The 27,455-nt window shown below is 35.9% G+C and overlaps 1 protein-coding gene and 1 long non-coding RNA gene across 4 annotated transcripts in view; one reads left to right on the top strand and one right to left on the bottom strand.

Annotated features, from left to right (window-relative positions):
• The window catches only part of LOC104649969 (uncharacterized), a 98,291-nt gene extending 82,151 nt beyond the window's left edge, over positions 1-16,140 (bottom strand). The window contains exons 1-4 of one of the 2 annotated variants that reach the window (XM_074387670.1): positions 15,758-16,140; positions 6,711-9,514; positions 6,190-6,277; positions 2,056-2,119 (exon numbers count right to left, since the gene is read on the bottom strand). The gene's annotated coding sequence lies outside the window, so the exon portion shown is untranslated. The remainder of the gene's footprint in view (positions 1-2,055; positions 2,120-6,189; positions 6,278-6,710; positions 9,515-15,757) is intronic. The other variant, XM_074387671.1, reaches the window with a different exon arrangement.
• Positions 16,141-16,377: 237 nt separating this feature from the next.
• Positions 16,378-27,455, top strand: part of LOC141581625 (uncharacterized) — a 31,847-nt gene continuing 20,769 nt past the window's right edge. For both annotated transcript variants that reach the window (XR_012514366.1, XR_012514365.1), the window contains exons 1-2: positions 16,378-16,467; positions 17,082-17,134. This is a non-coding gene — a long non-coding RNA (uncharacterized LOC141581625). The remainder of the gene's footprint in view (positions 16,468-17,081; positions 17,135-27,455) is intronic.

Genomic DNA, 27,455 nt, shown 5'->3' with positions numbered 1-27,455 from the left:
AAATCAAAATAGTTCAAAAAAGAAAAAGGAGAAAAAAAGACATATAATTATTTCTCAATTTTTTGTTAGGCAACGAAAGTTTAAGGTCTCTAAATTGAAAAATAAACTTGAAAAATATTCCATCTCTATATTTAATTTGTAAAAGTGAACCCAAAACTGCCATTGTTTAATTGACAGCACTGTATACAGAAACATCACTATTCTACAACTTCTAGAACATCCACATTCCACAAATGAACAGCTTAAAAAAAAAAAATCCCATCTTAAAGAAACAATGGCATTAAACATTAAAAAAAAAAAGGAGGGAAGGAGAAGACACCATCATACAGGATCGCTGACTACTGCAGTCACTATGTACCTATATTTCTGGGTATTGTTTAATTGAAAACATCATTATTTTAGAATCTGAAGGGAATTTACCTAGAACAGACAATAGAAAGCATTCCAACTATGAAATATGACAAATGGCCTATGTTTAAAAGATGCTGGAAAGTATCCAAGACTGCTTGCTTAGAGATTTATAAAGGAGATGAAATGATGTTAAGAATGTGATGTTATCTGTGCTTATATATCTGTTAGAAACTAAATGATACGTATTTCTTTTTGAAAAGTGAACTGCCCTCCAGTCTGAGTGTATTATGAATTAAAAAGGCTTCTTTTTCTAAGAGTTAAGTTGAAGAAGGGCTGTGCTGGCTTCCAAGGGACTAATTAAGGAATCGAAGCCTGGACTATATAGGATTCTTTAGGGATTTGCAAATGTTTCCATTCTAATTTTCCAGAGACAAAAATGTAACCAGGAGAAAATCAGAAAAAGAAAGTGACCTGTGGCATTTTGGCAACTTCTTTGCAAACTGGCTTCTTATTAACAGTTTTCAATATTTAACTGATCTCCTACCTAAAAATTCTCACCTTACTGAGTTCAACGGCTGATCATCTATGATCATAAGACCATCCCCCAACACATACACATTACTTGAGTCACTGGGTGAGATAATTTAATGAAGGCATCTGAAGAACTAGTTTCATTTAAATAGAGCCATGTCCTAACATCATTAAGAACAGAAAGTCTTGCAGGTGAGTTTTTCTTTAGAGATGCAGAATTAGCTCAAGGAATGGATGGAAATGACATTTTTTGGTAACTTCAATAAAGGTGCCTGCTCCTGACCTTCAACCAAACAGACTGCCTTCTTGTCCACCCTGAAGATATCACTGGGGTGTTGCTATCCATTGCATTCCCTTCTGCAAACTTCCCTGACAGAAGAAAGGGGGACTTCCAGCTGGACACTGCTCTCTGGAGTGGGTTCTTTACACTGTGCTTCTCTACAGCATGGACCACAGATGAGTTGCTGGCATCCTTCTCAGGGAGAGTCTGCTAAAGTTGCAGGGTCCTGGCCCCTATCCAAAACCTCTGACTTTGAATCCATGTCAGAAATGCTTTAAATTATGTACTTACTTGTTTATCAGTTTTGTTCACTGCTATATCTTCACCTCCTAGAAAAGTACTAGGAACATGGCAGATGCTCAATAAATATGTACTGAATAAATGAAAATTTTAAAAACGGAAGGAAAAAGGACTGCCTTCATGTTTCTCCAACCTCTTCAAGTTTTAACAGCTAAATGTTAAGCTCTTTACAAAGTCTCAAGTGTAACCTACTGAAATTAAAAACAATTTTAAAAAAATCGTTTCTCGAGTGGAGAGAAAACTCTCAATTTATAAAACCATAAGATCAATAAACCTGTATAATGATGGTAGTAAAAAAGAGAGTTAATTGTTAATTCCTTTGAAGAAAAAGGGCTCAAAATTGTGATTCTCAGACTTGGAGATGACAGGGCCAGGCTATAAAATACCTCCCTAAATAACTTACCAAGACAATGGCATTATTCTTGCTTTAAACTATTAATTAACATCAAATCTCAACATGTAGAGGGTTAGGGGAGGTTAGAAAGTTACCATACTAGGATAAACAGGAAAAAAAAAATCAGAAATAAACCAGAACATGACACCAAACAGTAACTTTTATAACAATGATTGGGAGATTCAGAGTTAATACTTACAAGGTAAGAATTGCTGACTAAGTAGAGGTCTCTTATTATGGTCTTCATTCTATCATTATTAAGCCTAGGAAAAAGAGGGAAGACTTTAAAAATGTGATCACATTAGGTAAGTTAAAACATTTCAACTGAGATTGCCACCACTGTATTCTGATCCTTATGCAGCACAGAACAATCACAGATTATAAACACTCAGCAGCATTTCTGTTTCCGCCCAGTGCAGCATTCTTGTTATTTTGTTGTTGTTGTTAAGAGATGGGGTCTTGCTCTATTATCCAGGCTGGAGTGCAACGGTGTGATCATAACTCACTGCAGCCCAAACTCTTAGGCTCAAGCTATCCTACTGCCTCAGCCTCCCAGGTAGCTGGAATTACAAGCCTGCATACCATTACATCCTCCTTATCACTGGCTTTTAAAATTCGCTTTTCTATTACTATTGTCCTCTTGAAGTTTAAGCTAAAAATTTAAATGTAGCTAAAACTCTAACTTGGAGCCCAATGAGCTTCTAAACAATACCACATAATTGCAGTTATTTTAAGCTAAATTCAAGATCATAACTCAAGACTGATTAATCTTTCTCACACACATACAATTGTATAATCTATAATCCATGTATTGTATATTACACAATTTCAAGTACACAAAGGCAGGAACATATGACATATTTTTAGATATGCTAGTAATTTGAGTTGGTTAGGATGTTTAGTTTCTATGGGTCATGATTCTAAATTGTAGTTCTTACATCAACTAATAGTTAAGCATTTTCTACAAGACATAGAATAGAAAGAATTGATAAACCCATCCATGTTCTTAATGGAGCACTAGAAGTATACATTTTATTGTAGACTAATCTTTATAAAAAGGAACAGCATGTTTTTAAAAATTTCAAAATCATTTGCTTCAAAATCCATAGAAAAATCATAGGAATACCAAAATGAACCTCTACATCCTATCTCTGGACCCCAATCCAGCTCTAATAAAATCTAATAGTATGCCATGCTTACTTTGTTTTTTATGAAAATTGATTTCATATACAGATGATGTTCCTGTGAGCTATACCCTGATTCCATTCCACTTACCAAAGATGCAATCACAATCTTGAAATTGATATTTATTTCCTATGTTTTTACAGTATTATTACCAATTCAAGAATTTAAACCTTATCATTGCTTTTAAGCTTTAGATAAATGGTATAATATACATATTTCACATGTTATTCTCTATATAACCTTTATGCAACTCATTTTTGTTTGCTGAAGTAGGTTATGCACTCATGATGATAAACACAGCTCTCATTTAATAGCTATACAGTTCATCACATGACTATGTCACAACTTGCCACTCTCCTGTTACTTAACATTTATATTTTTTTCCTATTAAAAATAACAAAGACTATTTTCTACATCTGAGTTTATCTAGAGCATCTAGGAATTAAATTGTTGCATTCAAGCCTATTGTATCTTCAACTTTACAAGGATATTGCTAAATGTTTCCACAAGCAGCATAGGAAAAGTTCCCCATTTTATGTTTCCTCCAACATTTGGAAGCATATTTTTTAAAAATGGCTACTATCTATATCAAAATTTAAAAATTCATAAGTGATCAATTCCTTTTGTTTTTCATCAAATATTGGTTTCACATAGGTATACTAAATGTTCCAAAGAGTACAGACTGAAATTTGGCCCAAGGTACTTACATGAAAATAAAGCTTTGATAACACCGATTATCCTCATATGATTGAGGAAATACCAAGACTTAATCTATTTTTTTAATCAGCTGAATTTAAGATTCAAGAACTTAATCTAGAACTATTGTAATAGAAATGATAAGATTCCTAATTAAATATTGAGCTTAAATCCAAGATGACCAAAGAGGGAAAAAAGGATGCAGGAAAAGAAGACAGTTTGTTGGTATGAACAATCCTTCCCCCAAGTTCATTTTGGGAAGTGCTTGTCACACATGTGGTGCTCCTAAGAAAAATCTCTTAGAGCTTGTAAAAAGTGCAAGTTCCAGGTCTGGAAAAATGTTTTTATTTTTTAAATTCTAGGTTATTCTCATACAGGTGGTTCGCAGGCAGTAAGCAGTAAGTAATGATTAAAAAATGAAGTGTTTTCAACAGAAAGGATTATATAACTCATGTTTTAGTTAGGGGAAGTAACAGTAATTAATATGTTATCTGTTAAATTACATAAACATATATTTTTAAAAACCTCTAGCATTAGTCAACAACAACAAAAGTAACCTCAATTTATGGCTGAATATGCTTGACTTCAAAATGCCAGAAAAGATTGTGGGCTCATTTATTTTTTCAGATAACTAAGCACATACTATGATAAAGCTTTTAAAAACAATATTACCAGGGAACTAATATTCTGAATTTACTATGACTGGCACAGGAAAATATTTAGAGTGATCAGGAGTGATTTTAATGAAGATTACCAGAAAGCAACTATAATTATATTTTAAATAGAATGCTATTGCAAATGTCAAACTTGCAATTTGGCTTTATACATCAAAAAAAAAAAAAAAAAAAAAAAAGTCATTAGTTTCCCACCAAGAATTCTACAAATAAATTCAGAACACTTGTAGAAATTCAATAGTTAAACTTCCCTGTATCTCTAACCTATTGAAATTGGATGTAAAACAGAGAAAAAAATGAGTATTTAGGTCATACAAATCTGTGCAAATTTAAATTATAAAAATAAAAACATTCTTCTATATTATTTGAAATTACAAAGTCCTGTTTCCAAAAGATTTAAAATAATCTAAATTTTCAGATAAAAGATATTTCAATGAGAAATGTTATATAGAAAAAGTAAACAGTAGTAAGAAAAAACAGACATAAGTTTTCATCTGTGGCTTGCTTTTAGATAACACCAAGTTAACATAGAATGTTGTTTTCTTCTATTATAGTGCAATCAAGAAGAATTCAGCCTTGTTAGACTGGGCTTTTATAAAACAAAGATAATATGGTCCATAAGTGAAGAAACACTACTGTTTTCTTTCTATCCTCAACATATTATCTAACTTGTGATATCAGCAACTAATTATTAATCTTTTTCAGTCTACCAGCTTAAAAGTGAAACCATGAAACATACCATATCTACATGAAACATACCATATATACCTCCAGAAGCAAGACAGTTTTCCATTCTAACAGATGGAATTAAATGAATAAAAATTAAATGAACTAAAGCCATAGAGTAAATAGTAAAAAATTATAGAGTCCAAGAACTACAAGCAACTACTGTTCTCTTTATGCTGCAGCCTTTCTGCCAAAGAATGTATTCTCTATACTGTGTATGTGGTACAGTGACAGTGGGGATCTTCCCACCTAGGTTTGTAAAAACGAATGGGCGCAGGCTCCTTTGGCTACCATTATTGCATATTGATGCTATTCTGCACAACAGCTGACAAGCAGCATGGATCTCCCAGCCTCTGCTCCCAGCTGTAAGGGGTAAGAACAAGGGCTGTGGTGATAACTTGTTTATTTGCTGCTGCTGCTGCTTCTTAAAACAGTAAGCTGAGAAAAGAATATGCAACTGACATGCAGAGAAAAAATGGTTCAGAGATCTACCTACCTACCAGGTCTGCTATCACTACATGGTAAAATTAATTTTAAAAGAATTAAAAAAAAAAAAAAAAGTGGCGTGGAGAGAGAAAAAAAAGACAAAATCGGTGTTTTGATTAGAAAGGGAACCTAAAATATATGCAAGGAAAAATTAATGATATATACAATAATCTTTAGCTTGTAAAGTTTAGATTTAGCTGCTTAATTATCAAAATTCTCTGAAGAGTTTTAACCAATGTTGGGGTAAATTTATAAAGAGTATCTTCTCTACCTATTCTCCTGGAAAGTAAGAAAATGTCAAACTCCAACCAAGAAATGACACTTTATTTTGCTTACAAAATGCCTCTGGCTCCCAAGTACCCCAAATCTAATCACAGTAAGTTTGACTTTAGACAATATTAGCAAAGAAACAATATTTTAGTTCATAATGTTTTTTCATAAATCCCATTAAAAACACTTCCACATGCAATTTACCTGTTTTAAATATGGAATACAAAGTTAAAAACTTGGTAAGTATATAGTATTAATTGATTAGTAACAAATAGAACTATTCATTGTTCAATTACCTTTAAATGTAATGTGATGCTATTTATAGACTTACAGCTTTAAATCTAAATGCAACTCATCTTTTAGAACCTGAAGCAATTTGTGATTCTGAAAAATATAAAAAGTCAGAAAAATTTGGACATCTATAAACTATTAAAAAGAAAAACCCACATAGGCTAAAACTGGCTGGTAAACTTAAATAATGATACCTAATCAAGAAGGCTAAGTTTGAGACATTTTAAAATAAAAGTATAAAACAGTAGCAACATTTTTAATTTAGATCATATTTTCTACAAAATCAAAACCAAACCCCAATCTTCTATTTTTTATCAAAATTGAAAAAGTAATTTTTCTGCTTAGCAGCTCCATGAGGGACAAATAATGTTAATAGTAATGAAATAATTTTGAAGATCAGAGGATAACAAGGCACTTTAAATATATTTAATATGAAAGCGATAAAAAAGACTAACAGCAAATCCTAATGAAAGATTTTTAAAAATTCAGACACTTGGAAAAGGAAGTGGATTAATAAAGTACTAACCACTGGGATTAATCAGTCTCAGCAGCCACATGTGAAACATGCTTCATGTTTCTCTTCCAAGACTCTAACCATGAAAATAGGAAAGTAAAACTAAGTCAAATAATATATGTTAATGAAGTATCAAAACCGTGGTTTGTGGTGCTGTGAACAGAAATTTCACTTCAAAACATATTTAATATAAATTTAGAACCCTCTGAAAAATGCTTTGAAAAATGCTTACCCTTTGAAAAATGCTTATCAGAAAATATAATTCTAATACATTAAGTCTTATTTGAAGAAAGATAACTAAAATAGGTTAAGGATGTTATTTGCTAGTTTAAGAAAAAACACATAAAATGCACAGATACAAAATTACTTCAAATAAATATTTTAAAACTTTTATTTAAAAAGTAAACTGTATCTATTCTTTAACAAATACTCAGCAATATATAAAACCTCTATTAAATAAAATTGTCATGGCTGTCAAACTGCCTAAAATGTAACATACATATCCTTATAAACTAGCATTATACATCTCTGACAAATAATAAATAATTTTAACTTCCTTCTTAAGTAGATATGTTATCTGTATTCTAGTTTATTCAAATATTCTATCCTCAAAAAAAAACTATTTCAGTAAGACAGGAACAGTGATGATATAACTGTATTTTAGGGACAGCTAAGAATTCTTCCCAAAAGTGAATGTTATTTAACCTTGATTATACATTTAGCCAAAAACATACATACTAAAGAAATTAGATACAAATCACTGAAAGAAAGATAAAAATTAACATAATAAATCTCTTTCCCCAAATTCTGACATAATTAACCACATATCAAGGTTTAGATTTAGATAATCAGGTCTGCAAATTTAAAACAGTCAAAATCTTTACAAAATGTCTTTTAACTGCCCCCTTCAAGGGGTAGTTAAAAAAGAGCCAATCACACATAGCAGTTGAAGCCTTTGCTAATTGGCCTCCTAAAATAACACATACTCCTAATTAGGTTAAAGTTTCTCACCCTGTAAGAAATGATCAAATACAAGTTAACTGTTAATATTTGTACTGATTCTTTTAGATACCAAATTATTTACTAAGCTACATTAATAGTTTATAACCCAGTATATAACTATAGGGAGAACAACTATATGATGCTAAATATAAGTAAATTTTGCTATCTTCAAAGATCACAAATCATAAACTCTCTAAATTAGGAACAACTCTGTGGATTTATATCTTATCTACAATATAAAATCAAATTCTGCCTCTCTTTTCCCATTTAACTCATTAAGGCTGTTTCTAAAGATACCTGCAATGTAAGTGATAAATTGAACCTGGATTTTTTTCCCAGACACTAAGGTAACCATATTTTCCACTTTTCATCTTAATGTTCTCTAACCTGAGAAATACTTTTAAGTCAGTGAGGGAAAAACTGTATTTATTTTCATACTATTCAAACTAAGCTGCTTTTTCATAAAAATCTCAAACACATGAAGATATTCTATACCTTATATTTATTTCAACCACCTTACAGTATGACACCAATATAAGAGTAAACTTCATCCTTATATTAAACTCTGATTTCTAAACATCTTTCCATTTTATTTAAACGTCAACTATTAATAGATTCATTCTTGGATTATCTACCTAATATACAACAATATAGAAATATCAAATTTCAGTTTTTAGTATTTTGCTGTGTATTTCAACATTGACTCTTAAACACATCTCAGAATTCATCTTTAAAAATTTTACATTGTTGGAAGTTAAAAGCAGTTCTATGATCATGACAATATACTTCATTCTTAAGACTAAAAAATTTTATCATAAAAACAAACCTTTGACATTTCCTCAAAGTATATAAATATTTTTTAGGTAAAAAAAAATTTTTTTTAATTGTACTGTTACTAAACCTTACTTTAGCAAATAGTTTCTAAATAAATGGACACAAATATATGTATACATAAGATTAATACTTTATTATGAAAGAATTAACCAAATAATACTTAGTAATACTGTTCAGTAAGTTCATTTTCACTATACCAGATTACCATTTAGAAAACAAAAGTTGTATTAGTTAAACACTATCTGAAATTTTCAACTAAAACTATAAAAATCACTGAAGGTTTAGGGATTCTACAATTTTATTTTTAGAGTCTGCAACTTTTGATATTAACAACTTAAATATTTTACTCAGCGTATCTGAGTAAGACACTAGTAATTTCTGCTTAAGAAAGTGGGTTTTTCGGTTTCAACCACATTGCCACTTTTGGTTAGGATAGTACTTGGAATACTTTAAATTTGCTTAAAATATTCTCATCAATCTGACCTAATTTTGCAGGCTCTATCTACTACTCTACCACCTGTCAAAGAGCCAAGCACCAAATTCCATTTGATGTAAACGCTCCATTTTATAAGATGAAAAGTTCATAATTTTACTGAGTACACTGCATCAACAACCTTAAGAAAATAAAAACTACTACATATACTTATTTTTGGAATAAATACATTCAGCTGAAGTTGGACCTTAGGATGATGAGAAGATCAACTGCATAAAAAAAATCTGGAGTTTTAATAAGCAAGACAGCTCAGCTATGGCCACTTCACATGATGATTTCTGTTTATTAGTAATTATTTGATTTTAGTTCATAGGTTTCAGCTTTTTAAATTGTCTAGTCTGATTATATTGCAAAGACATAACATTATATGGTTTTAAAATTCATTAGTATACCTTAATCTTGTGTCATGTTCCAATGCATTATGTGAGTATTCAATCAAAGAAGTGAGGTTGTTCTCCAGAATTGGTTCTCTCCTACAGGTCAAAACCTGTAATAAAAATGTCATGTATTTTAGCATGAAGACACTCAACAGATTTCCATCTCCTGCAGTTCCACAGTTGATCCCTGAACACAGAGGTATGGTCTTCAAAATGACCCCAATCTTGCCTATGTTCAGAGAAATTCTAACTTGAAAATGTTTTTAAAACAGAAATAACTTGATTAGAAACACCTGTGATATATTTTATCATCTAAAGCATCTTCAAAAAAATCAGATTAATATGTTTCTGCTTTCATTTCTCTTTAGGGCATTCATGTTTAAAGTGGTATGGATGAGTGTGTATGCGGGTAGCTGTTAGAGGACTAATTAGTACAAGACAGATTCATAAGGAAAATATCAGAAATATAATTTGTACTTCTAAAATTCACAGAGTTTAAAAAGTTACTGAAGGGACAGGGACAAAATTTAACTTTCTCTCCAAAGGTTTTAATGACAGAATTTGCCATTATTTTTTTCTTTCTTTTTTTTTTTTGAGACAAAGTTTTGCTCTTGTCGCCCAGGCTGGAGCACGATGGCACGTTCTTGGCTTGCTGCAACCTCTGCCTCCAGGGTTCAAGTGATTCTCCTGCCTCAGCCTCCAGAGGAGCTGGGATTACAGGCGCCTGCCACCATGCCCAGCTAAGAATTTATCAATATTTTCAACTTTAGTATATTGCCAAGCCTAAGTGAAAAAATATCTACATTTCCAAACATTTTAATACATTACAATTCTGACAGACCAAAATGTGGAGCTTATTTTTTTTTAACAATAACATATTTATAAATAATAAACGAACCACTACTGGACCAAATGGTTTTTTAATGTTTCTAAGTAGTGGTGAGATGTAACTGAACATACGTGTTTTTTTTTTTTCATTTGCTTCACCTTTCTGAATTATAATGATTCAATAGCAATCGATTATATAAAAAAATTACCAAAGGTGTATCATGTACTATAAGTAAATCATAATGCTCTGAATAAATTTTCCACTTTTATTTAATAGTTTAGGAAAATGAGAGAATAAAAACTAAAAAAACCCTTTATTCCTCTGTTGCCAAATATTTAATTGTATATTAAAACTCACACAATCATCCATAACTCATAAACACCAATGCAAATACCATGACATTTCAAAAAATTACAATCATTTATACAGTGACTTCCTCAAAATAGACAGTTTTCTATATTTGAGCACTCTGAAAATTAAGGTATCTTAAGTTTAAAAATCATAGAAGGAAACAGTAGAAAACAAAATGTACTACATGTCAAATGTTAAGTTTTTAAATAGTAGGGAGATGAAAATAACAAGCAATAAGAAGCAAAAGAGGTTTGGACATAAAATAATAAATCAATGTGTATGATAAAAAAAGACAGCATTAAAAAAACCTCCCAATAGTAAAACTCAAATCTAAAATGTTACAAAATACAGCTTACTATTATTCTTAGAAACCACTACAAGTTATTTCAGTACAAATTTTCTTTAGTGAGATAAGGCAGAATTAAACCAAAGCATAATAACCTTTTTATACTTTGATAAGAAATATTAATAAAATTCAAATATATATTTAATATCAATTCCAATATTTAAAACTTGTCTTTCTAAAAGGTAGAGGCTTTAAAGCATCTCTGATACAGGCAAAAACAAAAACAAAAAACCAACCCAGGCAAAAAATAAATAAATAAATAAATAAATAAAATTCAGTTCCCTACCAGAAAGTAATATTTATTTGAAGGATCTACAATCATTTGTAGTTGCAAATAATGAGATAAACAAACACACAAACAGTAATGTGATATTCTAAAAATCAATCTTGTTACTCTTAAGACAATCACGACGTTAAAGTTCTAATACTGTGACTTCTAAAAATTGAATGCTTAATCTCATTTTCAACGCTTATTTGAAATAAAGAGGTATTTTATTACTGATTTCCTTTGGTCTTATGAGATTTGGGGCTACAAAATTTCAGCAAGTCATAGTTTGAGTCTGAGCTCTAATTATGTGCCAAAATTAGTTTCCTGGCATACAGTGTTTCAAAGTTTGCTGAATTAAAAACAAAACCAAACCAAAAACCCCCACAAAACTGTAAGTATGACTTTTTTTCTTAGATGTGTTTTCTAGTTTTTAGACCAAAAATCTGTATCTTCTAAAAAGAGGATAAAAGGAAATTAATATGTGAATTTTTAAGCTTCATTAGATAAAAGAAAGAAAAGAGCCAATTTTAGGCAATATTTTAAAATAAGAAAAATTTTTATAAAATAATTTTTCAAAACTATAAATTTATCATCTTCTTTTGAAGAAAACTAATGTGTCATATATAAGAATTACCTAATATAGTCCCTGGGAATTTTTTTCATTTTGTAAACCAAATCAACTGACCCATATTTCTGGCTTTAAGTATTCTATGACATTCTAAATAGTTACTGCCTACCAATAAACAAACAAAAATACACACGAGTCTCCACAAAACAAAAAAAAACAAAAATGTAGTACATAAAGCATGATGAAACTAGGGATCCAGAATATGAAAGCTACTTGAAATTTTTTAGCCTTAGCTATAGTTGTTGCTAAACATTAAAACTGATATTAATCTGATTGGAAAAAATATGCAGTGTTACATACAAACACCCGAGGCTACATTTTGTAAATGTATACAAATAAGTTAACAGTAGTTTTTAAAAGTCTGAAATTACATTTTTACTTTAATATTTAAAAATAGTGTGGGGGCAAACAAATGAAAATCAATGCTACCAGGAAGACTGATACCTTGAAACTGCACTTTTATTTGAATTTTTAAAAATAGCATCGGGGCAAACAAATGAAAATCAATGTTACCAGGAAGACTGATACCTTCTCTAGTCCCCTTTCCCCCACAATATGTAAACAAGGCTTTAAAAGAGGTGACCTATTGTAGCAACACTACACCCTGCAGTTGCTTTCCTATGGTAAGAAATGACTTTATTAATCCTTGTAACACAAAATAAATTACAACTGTCAATTTCTACAGAGAAATATGGATAAGTGCACATAAACATTAAAAAATACAAATTGGTTGGAACTTGTATCTATATGCACACAAGTCTAAAACCGGTATCTTCCTCTTAGGAAGCGTCACATAAAAGTGAAAATATTTTGAATGATGTGGATTTTATTTAGGTGCTAGTGTGTTCTCAAGTTTGAAGTGATGTATTTTAAATAAAGGAATCACTCCTTTTAAAAACGACTTATTAAACAAAACAATCCTTTACTCATCACTCGCTAAACAAAAAATCCCATAAACCAAAGTGCTAAAAATGTGTGGTTAAATTTAAAGCTTACCCCAACTCTCCCCTAAACTCGCATAATTTGAATGGAAATGCAAAACTCAAAACAAAATCTTTCAGTAAAAAGCAAAACCCACTAGTTCAGGTACTTTAGGTTTAATTACATTTAAAATAGAAATGAAATCTCCTACAATTTCATTAAGTCAAATTTTATTGAGAAGATAATTAGCACCTTTTATGAAATTTTCATGAGATGACCCAAAATAAATAGCTTTGAACAAAGGTAATGAAAATGGGTTCTGTTATCACAATTCTTGTTATGATGACAACACAAAATAGTATGAATTATAAACTCAGCTATTCCACTTACTAATATAAATTATATTTACAGCCATACAGAGATTTATAAAAGCTGTAAGATTTTTTATTTGAATATTTTCTAACAATGCATATAGGACTTAATGTGAACATACATTATAAGCTTCAAAATTTCAACTACTTTTCATAAAAAAAAAACTTCTATTAAATTAAAATACTTCTTTCTTAAAGCATCTACAGGTGGTTATCAGTGAGTTTACCACTTTTCTTTGAAAACCACACCTGCCTTTTATCAAGATGCAATTAAATGGAATGACAAGCTTGGTAATAAATAGAAATACACTGACGGCTGTCTCAAGCAACACTGAACAAAAATCAACTGAAAATCAACCATATAAAAAACAGCACACCCACACTGTTGTATACAATATATTTCTTCACAGTGAATTTATTATCAAAGGAGCGAAATAATATATACGCACCTGTGCTTACCTGTTGTCTAAGAAACATAAATGTCTTGCAAATTAAAGTTTTAGTTCACTGCAGTTACTGACTTAGCAAAATCTGTACATTTTCATTCGATGTGAAATTTTTTTAAATAAGATGTTCAATTTTTATGGAAAATGTGAAAAAGATCATTGATGAACATTAAGAAAATTGAAGTTTCTTTCCATCAAAATAAAAGAAACAACTGTCTCGTAATGTGCATCCAACAAATACATGCAGTTTAAGGTGAAAAACTCACATCAAAGGAAAAAAACTAAATTTTTCACTCCGTTTTTAACCAATAAAGAACAGTGACAAGTATGTAAGTCTTGTAATTTCAACCAACAGAGACTTAATTTTGCGTAAACAGCCTCTTCAGTTTTACTTTTAATATGCATTTCAGAACCACACGAAAGTCCTTTCAGGGAGAAAAACAAAAGTATTAAAAACCAACTTTTCCCCTAAACTCTCGTCCTAATGTTTCGTAGCCATTTCTGTGGTTCTCTGGCTAAAAGTACAATTTTTCGGAAAGTCGAGAATTATAATCCAGCGTTCAACATTCAAAACCCCCCAGGCCCGCTTCCTTCCAGCCAATCAGGAGGTAACAAGTCCAGTGTTTTGGGAGCTCCGTTAGACACAATTTGAAAAACATCACATTGCACTCTTCTGTTCTCCTCCGAGAAACATTCTAAGCGAGGGCGGGTCCCCCAGTCTTCATAGAAATATAAGATATAAATCAATCGTTATATCAATTCCAGGGGGAAAAACTGTAGGTAGGTAGTGCTAAAGAAGCGTGTCACTGCAGTTCGCAGGAAGCCTTATTCCTCTTTGCAAACAATTGAACACAGCAGCTGCTGCAAAAAGCATCTCCGGAATACTTGCAACCCAGAGCCGTGCACCCCACACGCAGTACGCCGGCAAAGGGTTAATCTAGTGGTGCCTCCAGCGCGGAAAAGAACTCAAGATCTAATACATCCTTAACGCGGGATTTTTACAAAGGCCATAAAAGTATTACCTAAAGTTAATACCGTCACTGGCTCACATCATTCAAAAACTGCAGAGTAGGAATTGATAGAAAGCACCAGCTAAGGGGGAGAAAAAAAATCACCGAAGGGAAAGATAAATAACTCGTCCCTCCTCCTCAGCGTCAAGAGTTCCCAAGAAAAGGTGGGGATCCCGAAATTACCGTTAAGTTGTCCGGGTAAAGAGTTTTGTGGGAGGAAAACACTAATAGTTTCGTAGATTGCTTTTCTTCCTTGCTACATGTTTCAAACACCGGAGGGGAAAAAAAAAAGTCTTCTAAGAAAAGTGCGAAGAGAAGGAAATAGCCAGGACAAGGAAATCGCTAGCTCGAAGCCCCATCTTTCATCTCACCCGTGAACTCCCCTCCCCCTTGAGAAAGGACTACGCCGCAAGTCAAATGACAAAAGTCCTCAGAAAGCAGCTCAAGTCCAGCATCTCTCCCAAGAGCGGGCTACAGCCTCCAGAGCCTGCCCCTGCCCCGTCCTGGAAGCGCGAGCCGCGGCCAGTCCTACATACCTAGAGACCTCACGGGAACCCGGCGCGCCGGGGGAGGGCGGCCCGGGCTTGGGAAACTCTCATTCCTGGGGCACCTCACGCTTCAGCGTCAAAAGAAAATATAGATACATGGGTACCGGGCGGTGTCGGAGGGAACTGTCGCCACCACCGACCGGAGGGACCCATGACTCCGGGTCCTGAATTTTGCCGATCTTAAGTTTCTTGTCAAGAAATGACGGCCATCACCGGGTCGGGAAAACGGCGAGAAAAGGCGGCCCGGTTCGGAAAAGGGGGAGGGGAGCGCGTCCAGTCCTCCTGTCAAGGAGCGGCCGCCTGCGGAGACACCGCCGCGCATCCTCCCGGCTCCGGCCCAGGGCTGGGGGTCTCGCTGACAGATCCGCTGGGCGGCGGCTGCTCAGCCGCAGCCCGTCCGCGTCCCGCTCAAACTGCAGTTCCCCTCCCCCCACAGCCCCGTCTCTCTGCGCTCCCGCCACATTCCGCCCGCTGCCGCCCACTCGCAGATGCCCAAGTGACCCCTAACCCTATTTCCTCAGATTTTTGGCAATTGAGAGCCGACCCAGCGCCCACTCCCTGCACCCCCCGACTGCTCGCGGGTCCCACCACTGCCACCTCCCGAGTCCTGCTCTGCTACTTCTTCAGGCACTTACCGACTGCGCCAATCTTGGCGAAGCTCCGCCGACTGCCCTTTGCTCCAAGTAATTTTTGGCGATTTTTAAAGTAATTTTTCCGGCGCAGTCCTAGTGGCGCTATACTCGGACAGGTTAGCCTGTCTCTCCCGCTAGATTGATGAGATCAGGCATCACTCGAAAATGGCGCCGAAAGCGCTGAAGCTCCTCATTCAAATTCGTTAGAGCCAACCCCGCCGCCCCGGGGCATGCCGGGAACGCGGGCTGCCTCCACAGCTGTCAATACCGCCTCTTAACCCCTCTTCTCCCGCTTTCCCGACATTTTTGCGCAAGCGCAAACTCCAACCCTCGCCGCCTCCCGCCAGGCACATGCGCAGAATCATCGTTGTGCGCGGCTCTGCCTTCGCTTCCTCGGTCGCAGTCCTCCTGCTTCTTTTTTTGCGCGTGCGTGTAGCGCTTTTGCAAAGCCGTGGAGGTTGAGAGAACGAAGAGGCTGTGGGGCCGAGGGTCCACAGATAGCTATCAGTCCGCAGGCATTAAGTCTATGTTGGAGGTAAACAAATACGGGTCCAGCTTAGGGAAAAAGAAAAACATCTTACAGCCGGTTTCTAAGCTTCAAACAACGGAATGTGTCAATGAGACCTTTATGTATGGATACACGTGCATTTAAAACGGCCCCGCCAGCGCTTAACAGGTGTTACCGCACTTATGTCTCGGAACAACTTTACCAGGTAGGAACTATTACTGTTCTCGTTTTGAAGACAACGAAACCTAGGCTCAGAGACGTTAAGTAATTTGCCGAAGACAGCACAGGTAGCACGGAAGTGGATGAGTCCACATGTCAGATTCAGCAGCCCTGGGGTTCTCTACCACGCCGTACGATCCAATCTGAGCCCACAGAGGAGGCGTGGTCTCCCGCCTTATCAACGTACGTGTGTGTGTGTGTGTGTGTGTGTGGACGCTCGCGCGCGTGCCACTGCCTAAAGTTAAGTTTGCTGAAGCCCTTCTTCCCTGTCCTAAGCTGCCTGTTGCGAAGGCGCTTTCATTGAATCCAGTTTCTCTTACCGTCTTACTTGTCCTTAAACTTCCTGGGATAGGAATGGGCAGTTTTTGTGTGTCACTTAGGGTGATTTTTTTTTTTTTTTTTTTTTTTTTATGGCGTGGTAAGTGAACTGAATCCAGCAAAGAGGAGTTTCTGTTGCGCTACGCATTGGTAAACTGACAGCTATCACGTATTGACTTGTGTACTGTGTGCTGGGCACTATGCTAAATAAATGATTTACCGATTAATCCTATTTATTGCTCACAACAGCCTTATGAAGTAGTTATTATCTTCACTTTACAGATAAGGACCTCTGAGGCTCAGATTAAGAAATCTGCCCCAAAGTCTTATAACTGGTAAGTAGAAGCACAATATCTAGGCAAACCTGTCTACCTTCAAACAAATGGGCACTCCGATAGGACAGTTAATAATAAAGTTGTAAATATTTTAAAGCCTTCATTGTGAATGTTAAATAAGACTGTAGATATGAAAGTGCCCGAAGTACTAAGTAACGAAGTGGGAGAAGGGGACATGGTGTGCTTTATTGAGGTGCATTGGAAAAGAAATGGATTTTAGCAATTTTGAGATCAGTAAGAAGTGACGTGGCAGAGTAGCATAAATACACTACCTAATCTCTGGTACTTTTGTGCACTACTTAAGTGGGCTGACTCTGGAACCAAACTGCCTGGGTTTGAATCCCAGCTCCACTACGTACTAGCTGTGTGGCCTTATTGGGTAAATCATCTGTTGGACCTTTTGTAAAACAAGTACTATTAATACTTCATTGGGTTGTTTTAAGTATGTAAATGAGCTAACATATTAAAGGAATTTCAGCAGTGCTTGGCATATTAGTAAATGTTTGTTATTGTGAGTCAGTCATTAACACTGATCTTTTAAACTGGCTTAATAGTTGTTTTAAAAATCAAACTAGTCCTGGCGCCGTGGCTCACGCCTATAATCCCAGCACTTTGGGAGTCCCAGGTGGGCAGATCATGGGTCAGGGGTTCAAGATCAGCCTGACCAACATGGTGAAACTCCGTCTCTACTAAAAATACAAAAATTAACTGGGCATGGTGTCATGTGCCTGTAATCCCAGCTACTCGGGAGGCTGAGGCAGGAGAATCGCTTGATCCCGGGAGGTGGAGGTTGCAGTGAGCTGAGATCGCACCACTGCACTCCAGCCTGGGTGACAGAGGGAGACTTCATCTCAAAAAAAAAAAAAAAATCAAACTACGGTTAGCATCATTAGGGGTTAGCATTCTTATTCAAGAGCCCCTTAAAATGGTAAATCAGACTGACAAGTTATTTTTTTTCCCCAAATATGAATAATGATCCCTGTTAGGCAAATAAGGATGTTAATTTATTTTATCATCTCATAAGAATAATATATGGAAATAAAATTGTTTTATTGTTTTCTGATTGAAGTTAAAAAACCCAGGTCCATCTAAAATACATAAAGTAAAAATCATCCAAATTTCTAGCATCCAGAGATAACCACATATTACTTGTACTTTAAAAATATAATGTATTGGCCGGGCGCGGTGGCTCATGCCTGTAATCCCAGCACTTTGGGAGGATGAGGTGGGTGGATCACGAGGTCTGGAGTTCAAGACCAGCCTGGCCAACATGGTGAAACCCCATCTTTACTAAAAAAAAAATAGAAAAATTAGCTGGGCATGGTGACTGGTGCCTGTAATCCCAGCTACCTGGGAGGCTGAGGTAGGAGAATTGCTTGAATCGGGGAGGCGGAGGTTGCAGTGAGCCAAGATCGCACCACTGCAGTCCAGCCTGGGTTACAGAGCAAGACTCCATATCGAAAAAATAAATAAATACACACACACACACACACACACACACACACACACACACACGATGTACCTGTGGGGATAATCAGCTGAGGGAGTCTGGGTAAGTGGTATATTTGGGAGACATTTGTAAAATTGTACTAGAACTTACAAATAGGTAAGTAACACTTTCCTCACTGTAGAATTTTTTATCTTAGTCCCCTTCTTTATATAATCTGTCGAGAATTCTAAAGTGATGATGATAAATAACATTTATTGAGGACCTAATATGTGTCAAGCACTGGGCTAAGCATGTACATGCATTTTTCCATTGAATTCTCATGTAACTCAAGAAGTGGGTGCAATTATTATCTCTCTTTTCCAGAGACTGAGGTTTATGTGGAAGTCACCTTTAGAAGACTTAAATCCAAGTGTGTTTAAAGTCTTATTTAAGAAACTAAAATTATTTATTTCATGAAAACTTCTTGATTCGCTAAAATGGGAGAAAACAAAATCAACTAATAAAACTGTAGTTCCTATGCCTGAACAAAGAACCCAATAGTAAAAAATGGTCTTTTGGAAACTAAGAATTTTATGTTTGACCACAAGGGGGTGCAAATTCCTGAGATAATTTCAAAGAAAAACGGAAAAATTGCTTTTACTTCAGTCCATCAAATTCATGGGTTAAAACTGGTAAGAATTCCTGCCTGGAACTTTAATACTCTACAAAGTAATATACTTTATAAGAAGAAAGAACTCAATTATTTAGGTGCTTAATTAGGGCAGAAGTGTCAGCTTGCTTTTTTCAATACAGTCAGGAGTTAATCATCCCTCTCCCACCCCTTTCCACTCACAGTTTAGTTTATGTCTCTGCATATTCCTCTTTACTTGTCATAAGAGTAGAACAGAACTGAAGTCATAATTTTTAAAATCTGGGGGTTTGCTCTTGGCAACTGGAATGCAACCACTAGCAAATGAATAGTAAATATGGGTAGCGTGGAGAACAGAGGTCTTGTAATTTCTTTGCTTATTATTACAACTTTTTTAGTTAGTCTTGCTCTATCACCCAGGCTGGAGTGCAGTGGTGCGATCTCAGCTCACTGCAACCTCCGCCTCCTCAGCTGAAACAATTCTGGTGCCTCAGCCTCCCAAGTAGCTAGAATTACAGGCTAGATTCGAGCCATCATGCCAAGCTAATTTTTTTGTTGTTGTTGTTGTTGTATTTTTAGTAGAGACAGGGTTTCACCATTTTGGCTGGGCAGATCTCAAACTCCTTACCCTCAAGTGATCCTCCCACCTTGGCCTCCCAAAGTGCTGGGATTACAGGCATGGGCCAACGCACCCATCTTATTTGCCCTTTACACTAGACCTGCAGACTTGCTTTGGAACATTTTCTCCCCTAACTATAAAATACATGTGCATTAAAGAAAACTAAGAAAAAAATCAGTAATGATTGGAAGGCATTGCTTCTGAAGGCCTCTTAACAATATACCTCTCTCCTCATCTCCTTTCTCAGTTGACCAAAGAAGACTCCATGTTTGTCTTTTATTATATTAGCATGATTGAGTTTCATCTATTTAGCCTTATTGAATAGTTTACTTGTTTCTCTTCTTCAGGAAAACTACAGTTTGATATCTTGTGGGATAGAAGGTTTCATCTTTCAGGCATCAGAGAGCAAAGTAGGAAAGACTTAGAGAGGCAAAGTCCCTCTGATTCACCTAAGGATACGCTATTTTTACTCTAAAGGGGCCATGATAGTGTATTGTTATCCATGACAATAGGATGGGAGTGGATGGAAGCTCCTTTATAGCAGTTCTACTTCCTGATATATGGGTATGTGTGTCATTGTGTGGGTGGTGTGTTTTAAAGAGGTTCTGGTGAATTAACAAGGTGTAATAATTGTATTTTGTTATATGTCATTATTGACCAAATTGCTTAACATGCAACTTAATTATTACGGATCTCTTTAAATATGCCACATTCACTTTATTCAAAAGTGAACTGATAAGCAACAAGCTGGTATGTGCTGAACAATAAGTACTGGGGTATAAAGGTTTCTAAATGCTGCAAATAGTGTAAGCTAGGTATGTTTCTATATAGCCTTCGTGGTTTGCTAATAAGGTAATCTGTCATCATTTCATAAATTGAAATACTAGGGGGAATGTTGTAAAAGTGCTCATTATTGTTACTTAAATAAATGGAGTTTTTTGTGTGTGGTTTTACAGTCATGGTGGGAAATCATTAGCTTTTGGACTAGGGCAGTGATGGCTAGGACAGAAGATGAGAGAAAAATCTATAATGACTCCCTTGTCCCTGGCCTGGTTGTAGAATGCAACGGTGGTATCATTAACTAGGTTAGGGACGAGTGGAGGATCAGCGCTTGAGAGAGTGAGTGAGAGAGAGAGAGAGAGAGAGAATGTGTGTGTGTGTTGAAGGGTGTGGGATGGAACACTGGGACAGGGGAAGGGGATGACAAGTTCAGTGAGGACATTTTGAATATGAACGATTAAGCACCCATGGGATACCTAAGGAGAGAAGTTCAGTCACGAGCTCAGTATACACAACTGAGGTTTAGGAGAAAGGCTTGGGCTGGGAATGGATATCACTAAATAGGTGTTGGTTGAGATTATGAGGAAAATGGATGCTGTTCCTCACAGAGACTAAACATAGAGGAAATGAGAACCAAAATGGACAAAGTAAGAGGAAGCAGCAAACGACTGAGAAAGAATGGCTGAGAGAGGGGCAGTAACACCAACAGAGCCTCAAGGTTATAGGAGCCAGTGGTAGAGAGGTTTCAAAAGGAAAGAAGTTAGGAGTGTCAGAAGGTAAAAACAGGCCAAGTAAACTTAAAAAAAATCAAATGATTTGGCAGTTCTGTCATTAGTAATGTTTGCCAGAAAACTTTGAATGAAACAATGGTGGCAGAATTCTGTGTAGAGTTGAAAAGTTATGTTAAAATAGAGAAAGGTTACTATAAATTTATATTATTTCAAGGCTCTTGACTTTTTGTTAAAAAAACAAAGGATGATAATTGTAGGGAGGAGTTTACAGAACAGAGGAGGGGATCTATAGGAAAAGAGAGTTAACATTTTTATAAAGTATGGGGACAGAGTCATTAGAGAGGAGAAATTAAAAAGAGAAAGGATAAGGTAAAGCGAGATCCGGTAGGAGATAAGGGTGCAGGTAAAGGAATTAACCCGGAAAAGAGGAAGGATACTTTTTCCTCTGAGACTAGAAGGGAACAGATGAAGATAGTTTTATGTATAACAGAGAGTTCACAGTTGATTATTTTTTTTCTGATAAAGGAGTCATAAAAAGGCGGGGCACGGTGGCTCTCGCCTGTAATCCCTGCACTTTGGGAGGCTGAGGTGGGTGGATCACCTAAGGTCAGGAGAGAGCAGCTTGGCCAACATGGTGAAACCCCATCTCTACTAAAAATATAAAAATTAGCTGGCTGTGGTGGCAGATGCCTGTAATCCCAGCTACATGGGAGGCTGAGGCAGGAGAATCACTTGAACCCGGGAGGCAGAGGTTGCAGTGAGCTGAGATGGTGCCAGTGCATTCCAGTCTGGGTGACAGAGTGACACTCTGTCTCAAAAACATAAATATTTAAAAATATACTTAAAAAAAAATAAAAAAGAATCATGAAAGAGATAAGGGTAGAGGTGAAGTAGCAAGTTTGAGTTGAAGTAAGATGGTACAAAATACATGTTCTAGGTAATGAGAGAGGAAATTAACGAGGGAGGAAGGCTGCTAGCAGGAGAGGGTGATACACCTGAGAACCCAGGCTGGATAGGAAAAGATACGAAGCATGGAGGAGACTGTAGTTTGAAGAAATGAGAATAGTTGAGGAATGGATGTCAAAATTAGGCAAGAATGCAAGTTATCAGAAGCTTGAGGGCGTAGCTTTGGGTGTGGATTGGTGAATGAAGTGGTTTTATGGAGTCAGAGTTCATAATTTCTCAGTGGGTTTTCCATATGGATACTGAAGTCGGAGGTGATGGCAGAAAATGCAGCAGAAGCCGATACTGTTAGCAAAAGGCCAGAGTCTTCAACAAGAGGGAATGACTGGGTAATTAATGAGAATGAAAGACAGGAGTAAAAAATTCCCAATATTGTTTCATCATGCCTTTTTTTTTTCTCATAAATTAAGAGACATGAGGGCAAGGATTATGTCTGAATTAATTCAACAAATGAAAATATTTGTTGAATTAGTAAGTGAATGGTAAGCTCATGTTGAATAAGTATTTCAGAAAACTTTAGATTTTCTTATTATAAGCAATTGATATTAAAGAAAATACAAATGAGCAGGATGTAGGAAAAAATAATCCCATCAACCAGAAATAACTACCCCCAACACCCTTTGTTATTAAACTTTCTACCTGTTTGTTTATATATATTTTTTCCTAGCAATATTCATTATATACTTTAATGACTAAATAAGTATTTTCTTATGAATTATAGGGATGTACTATAATTTAAGCAGTTCTTATTTTGTGGCATTTTTGTTGATTCCACTCAAGTTTTTTCTACTGGTAAAGCAAAAAATCTAATAGCTATTTTTTTTTTTTTTTAAGACAGAGTTTCATTCTTGTTGCCTAGGCTGGAGTGCAATGGCACGATCTTGGCTTAATGCAACCTCTGTCTCCTGGGTTCAAGCAATTCTGCCACCTCAGCCTCCTGAGTAGCTGGGACTATAGGCAGGAGCCACCATGCCTGGCTAAGTTTTGTATTTTTAATAGAGATGGGGTTTCACCATGTTGACCAGGCTGATCTTGAACTCCTGACGTCGGCTGATCCGCCCGCCTTGGCCTCCCAAAGTGTTGGGATTGTAAGTGTGAGCCACCATATCTGGCATAATAGCTAAATTTTTGCCTTCCTTATTTTCTTAGGATTCTTAGAAGATTTTCTGGTAGGGGTTTCATAGAGATACTATTTATCTTTCCAACAGGCTTGTCTATGTGCATTCCATCCAGGATTAGGAACCTGGACAATGGACAGCGTTGCAGGTATTGACTGATGCAGGCATGCTGTCAGCCACACAAGTGAGAACTGTTAAATACAAGTCTTTCTTCACAAGAAGAATGATGAGTATTTTTAAAACCTGGAATCAAGTATAGTTTTCATGAGCACAGTAAGAGATGATTCATGAGCTGAATACAGGATATAGTAGTCATTTCAGAAATGCATATTCAAGTTAAAGAAAAACCTCTTAAAATAGTCTACATTTGTTGATAATATTCAACTTTAGTAGAGGTTTTTTTTCCATAAGTTTAAAAATTGTAGCAAAATACTCATAAAGCATATCAAGTTAACCATTATCAAGTATACAGTTCAGTGGTATTAAATACATTCATAATGTTGTAACCATCACCACCATCCACCTTCATAACTAGAAGAGGTATTAATATACCAATCTTGAATAGTCATCAAAATCACTGCACCTCAAACTTTTCCACAAAAGTATGGTTAATAGCAGCGAAGAGTGAACAGTTGCCTTAACAACTTGGTTCCAAGCCAGAATTTTCTTTAGCTTCATGTTTTATCTTAAATTTAATGCAAATATAGTGTTATATACCAAATGTGCCTATATTTAGTAAAATATAATGATTACACTTTTTTTTCTTTTTTTTTTTTTGAGACGGAATCTCGGTCTGTCACCAAGCTGGAGTGAAGTGGTGTGATCTCAGCTCACTGCAACCTCCACCTCCCAGGTTCAAGTGATTCTCCTGCCTCAGCCTCCCAAGCAGCTGGGACTACAGGCATGCACCACCACACCCAGCTAATTTTTATATTTTTAGTAGAGATGGGGTTTCACCATGTTGGCCAGGATGGTCTGGATCTCTTGAACTCATGATCCGCCCACCTCAGCCTTCCAAAGTGCTGGGATTACAGGCATGAGCCACCATGCCCAGCTTGATTATACATTTTTTCAAAATCTGAGGGAGGTTGATATCTAAGGAAATGGCCCATGTTTATTCAGTGGCTTTTAACCCCTGGTGGTATACCAAAAGTCCCCCTTGTCCCAAGCAGGACTTTCAGAGGCAAGGTTCTAAGCTAATAGTTGAATAATACGCTTCTTTTCATCTTTCTTTCTTTTTTTTTTTTTCTGAGATAGAGTCTTGCTCTGTCACCCGGGCTGCAGTGCAGTGGCCTAATTTTGGCTCACTGCAACCTCCACCTCATGGGTTCAAGTAATTCTCTTGCCTCGGCCTCCCGAGTAGCTGGGATTATGGGTGCATGCCACCACACCTATTTTGTATTTATAGTAGAGATGAAGTTTCACCATGTTTGGCCAGGATGATCTTGAATTCCTGACCTCAAGAGAGCCATGCACCTTGGCCTCCCAAAGTGCTGGTATTACAGGCATGAGCCACCGCAGCCGGCCTTTTTTTATTTTATTTTTTGAGATGGAAATCTCACTCTGTCTCCCAGGCTGGAGTCAATTGGTATGATCTTGGCTCACTGCAACCTCTGCCTCCAAGGTCCAAGTGATTCTCATGCCTCAGTCTCTCAAATAGCTGGGATTATTATAGGTGTGCGCCACCACGCCTTGGCTAATTTTTGTATTTTAGTAGAGATGGGGTTTTGCCATGTTGGCCAGGCTGATCTTGAACTCCTGATCTCGGGTGATTCACCTGCCTTGGCCTCCCAAAGTGCTGGGATTACAGGTGTGAGCCACCACACCCAGCCTCCATTTTTCTTTTATGGTTTAGCCAGGGCTGTATATAGTAGTGTATGTCAAGAAGTAGACTGATTGATGCTCACCCTCTTCAAATGTGAGAGTGTTACAGAAACTGAAATTCACAAAGTAAAAATTCAGAAGTATCCTTTTATATTATATTTGCCCTAATAATCATATATACCTCATCATTATTAATGCCATGAGACAATCGTACTGTACAAATAAAGTGAATGATTTCATGTGCTGGCTAGGGCCATAGTCCTACCTTTCCAAAGAGTATCGGCTTCTCAACTACCCATACATTATGACTCTTGAGACTTGGAAACCCTTTCAGGTGTAATAATTTTGTTCTTCATGCTTGATCCCATTTCAGGAGATTGTTGACCACATTGAAGGATAGTTGCAAAATTGGAACTAAAGTCTGGGTTTCTTAACTCCTAGTTAAAGGGTCTTTCCAATAACACCAAAAGGAAAAGAGTTACATATAACAAGAGATAAGACACTCCTACCTGCCCCCACAAAACCACTTTAAGCCATCCTAAGAACGGTCTCTTTTTTTCTCCCTCTTTCTCCCCTTCCCTTCAGCTTTCCTTTCTTCTTCTTCCTACCTTTTTTGGGGGTAACTCCCAAGCACTGCAGTTCTCAGAATAAAAAGGTTAAGAATATTTTAGTACTCTCCAAGATACAAAGGGGACTACTTATTAGAGTTTGTTTCTCAAGCTTGGCACATAAAGCCCAGAGCTCAGAACAGTACTGATTTTAGAAAGGAATAGATAGACGTGAAAGAGGCTGCTGGAATATGAAAACACTAGAGTAAAAATAAGCAAATCAATACTTCTGAAATAAAGCCTTCATTGGTAGAAAAAGAACGTAGGTCACAAAAATGAGTTTGCAGAGATTCTTGATTTCTAATTCTTGAAGATTCCTATCTAATGGTATTCTAAAAGGCTTACCAAATTATGAGTTTTATTACTTTTTAAAAACCTAAAAACAAATCCAGAGTTACAGAGTGACTTGGTTTCTCCTGTGTGGTAAGTTTTCAGTTTCAGTTACTAGGCAAAACAAAAATTGCCAATAGGTAGCAGTGTTCAAACAAGTAATTGGTAGAATAAAACAAAAGGGATTCATATAACTTTTGTACTATCTTCTTGAAAAGGACATATTTGGCCATAAAAGCTCATACATGCTTTAGGAATGGAAATGATTTTACCTGATTTTTTTCAAGTGAGATTTGTTGAAGAATAATGGACTTATGTTGTTAGCTATGGGCTTAAGCATTAATTCACTTTGGACTGCTTTAATTCAACAGTATGCTGTCCGTACATAGAGTTACATGGAATTTAATTTTAGCAATGGAATCTATTTGAGATAACATTATCTTTGATATTCAACTGAAAAAGTATGGGGCTCTAGAATGAAGTGTTATTAAACTGATATAGGCAGAATAGCTGTATTACAAGGAAATAAGCAAGGATAATATGTGTATAGGGTTTGAATCATATAGTCTCACTAGGGATGTGTTCTTTAAATTGTGAATGTTTGTTGATTCAAAACCATTTGAAAATTGTGAGGTAGACAGAAAAGGGGAGAATATTTGGATATATAATTTAGATGTATAGTTTGCTTATCAGGGAATGGTTAAGTTCCTTTTTTCTGTATATTTTAATTGGTGAAATTAACAGCGTTTGTTCTTCAAGATTACTTTGTAAAAGAACATGGCATTTTATAAATGAGATAATTGAGGTTCATATATGTTGAGTTATAATGTGTGGAGGAGTCTGATGTGCATCCAAGTCTGTCTGCCCCTAATGTCTCTGTTTTTAACCACTATCCTCAGAATGAAATACATTCATATTTTAGAGACCAATTCTTAAACAAGTCATTTTTATTCACAAAATTAACCTGTGAAGTACTCACTGTTCTCAGTTTCTCTCCCTCTCACTTTTTCTTTCAAGCACTTTGTGGTTTTTAATGAAAGTGAATTTTTCTGAAATTATCATTTTCATGTTTTTTATCAGAGGATTAACTATGTTGCTAAGATCATTTAGTAAGTCTTTTGCAAGGCTAAATCCTAAACTTTAAGATTGCCTTGAAATATATTATTTAGCTATTGCATTATTATTCCCTAAGTAATGAGCCACAAACTGAGCACTCCTTCACAAATCACAAGAATAAGACCCAAAGAATCAGACTTTTCCAAGTAACTTA

Source organism: Saimiri boliviensis, chromosome 16 (assembly GCF_048565385.1).
Source record: "Saimiri boliviensis isolate mSaiBol1 chromosome 16, mSaiBol1.pri, whole genome shotgun sequence".
Taxonomy (NCBI): Eukaryota; Metazoa; Chordata; class Mammalia; order Primates; family Cebidae; genus Saimiri; species Saimiri boliviensis.
Note: the sequence above shows the minus strand (reverse complement) of the source record. Positions and strands in the feature narration are given on the sequence as shown.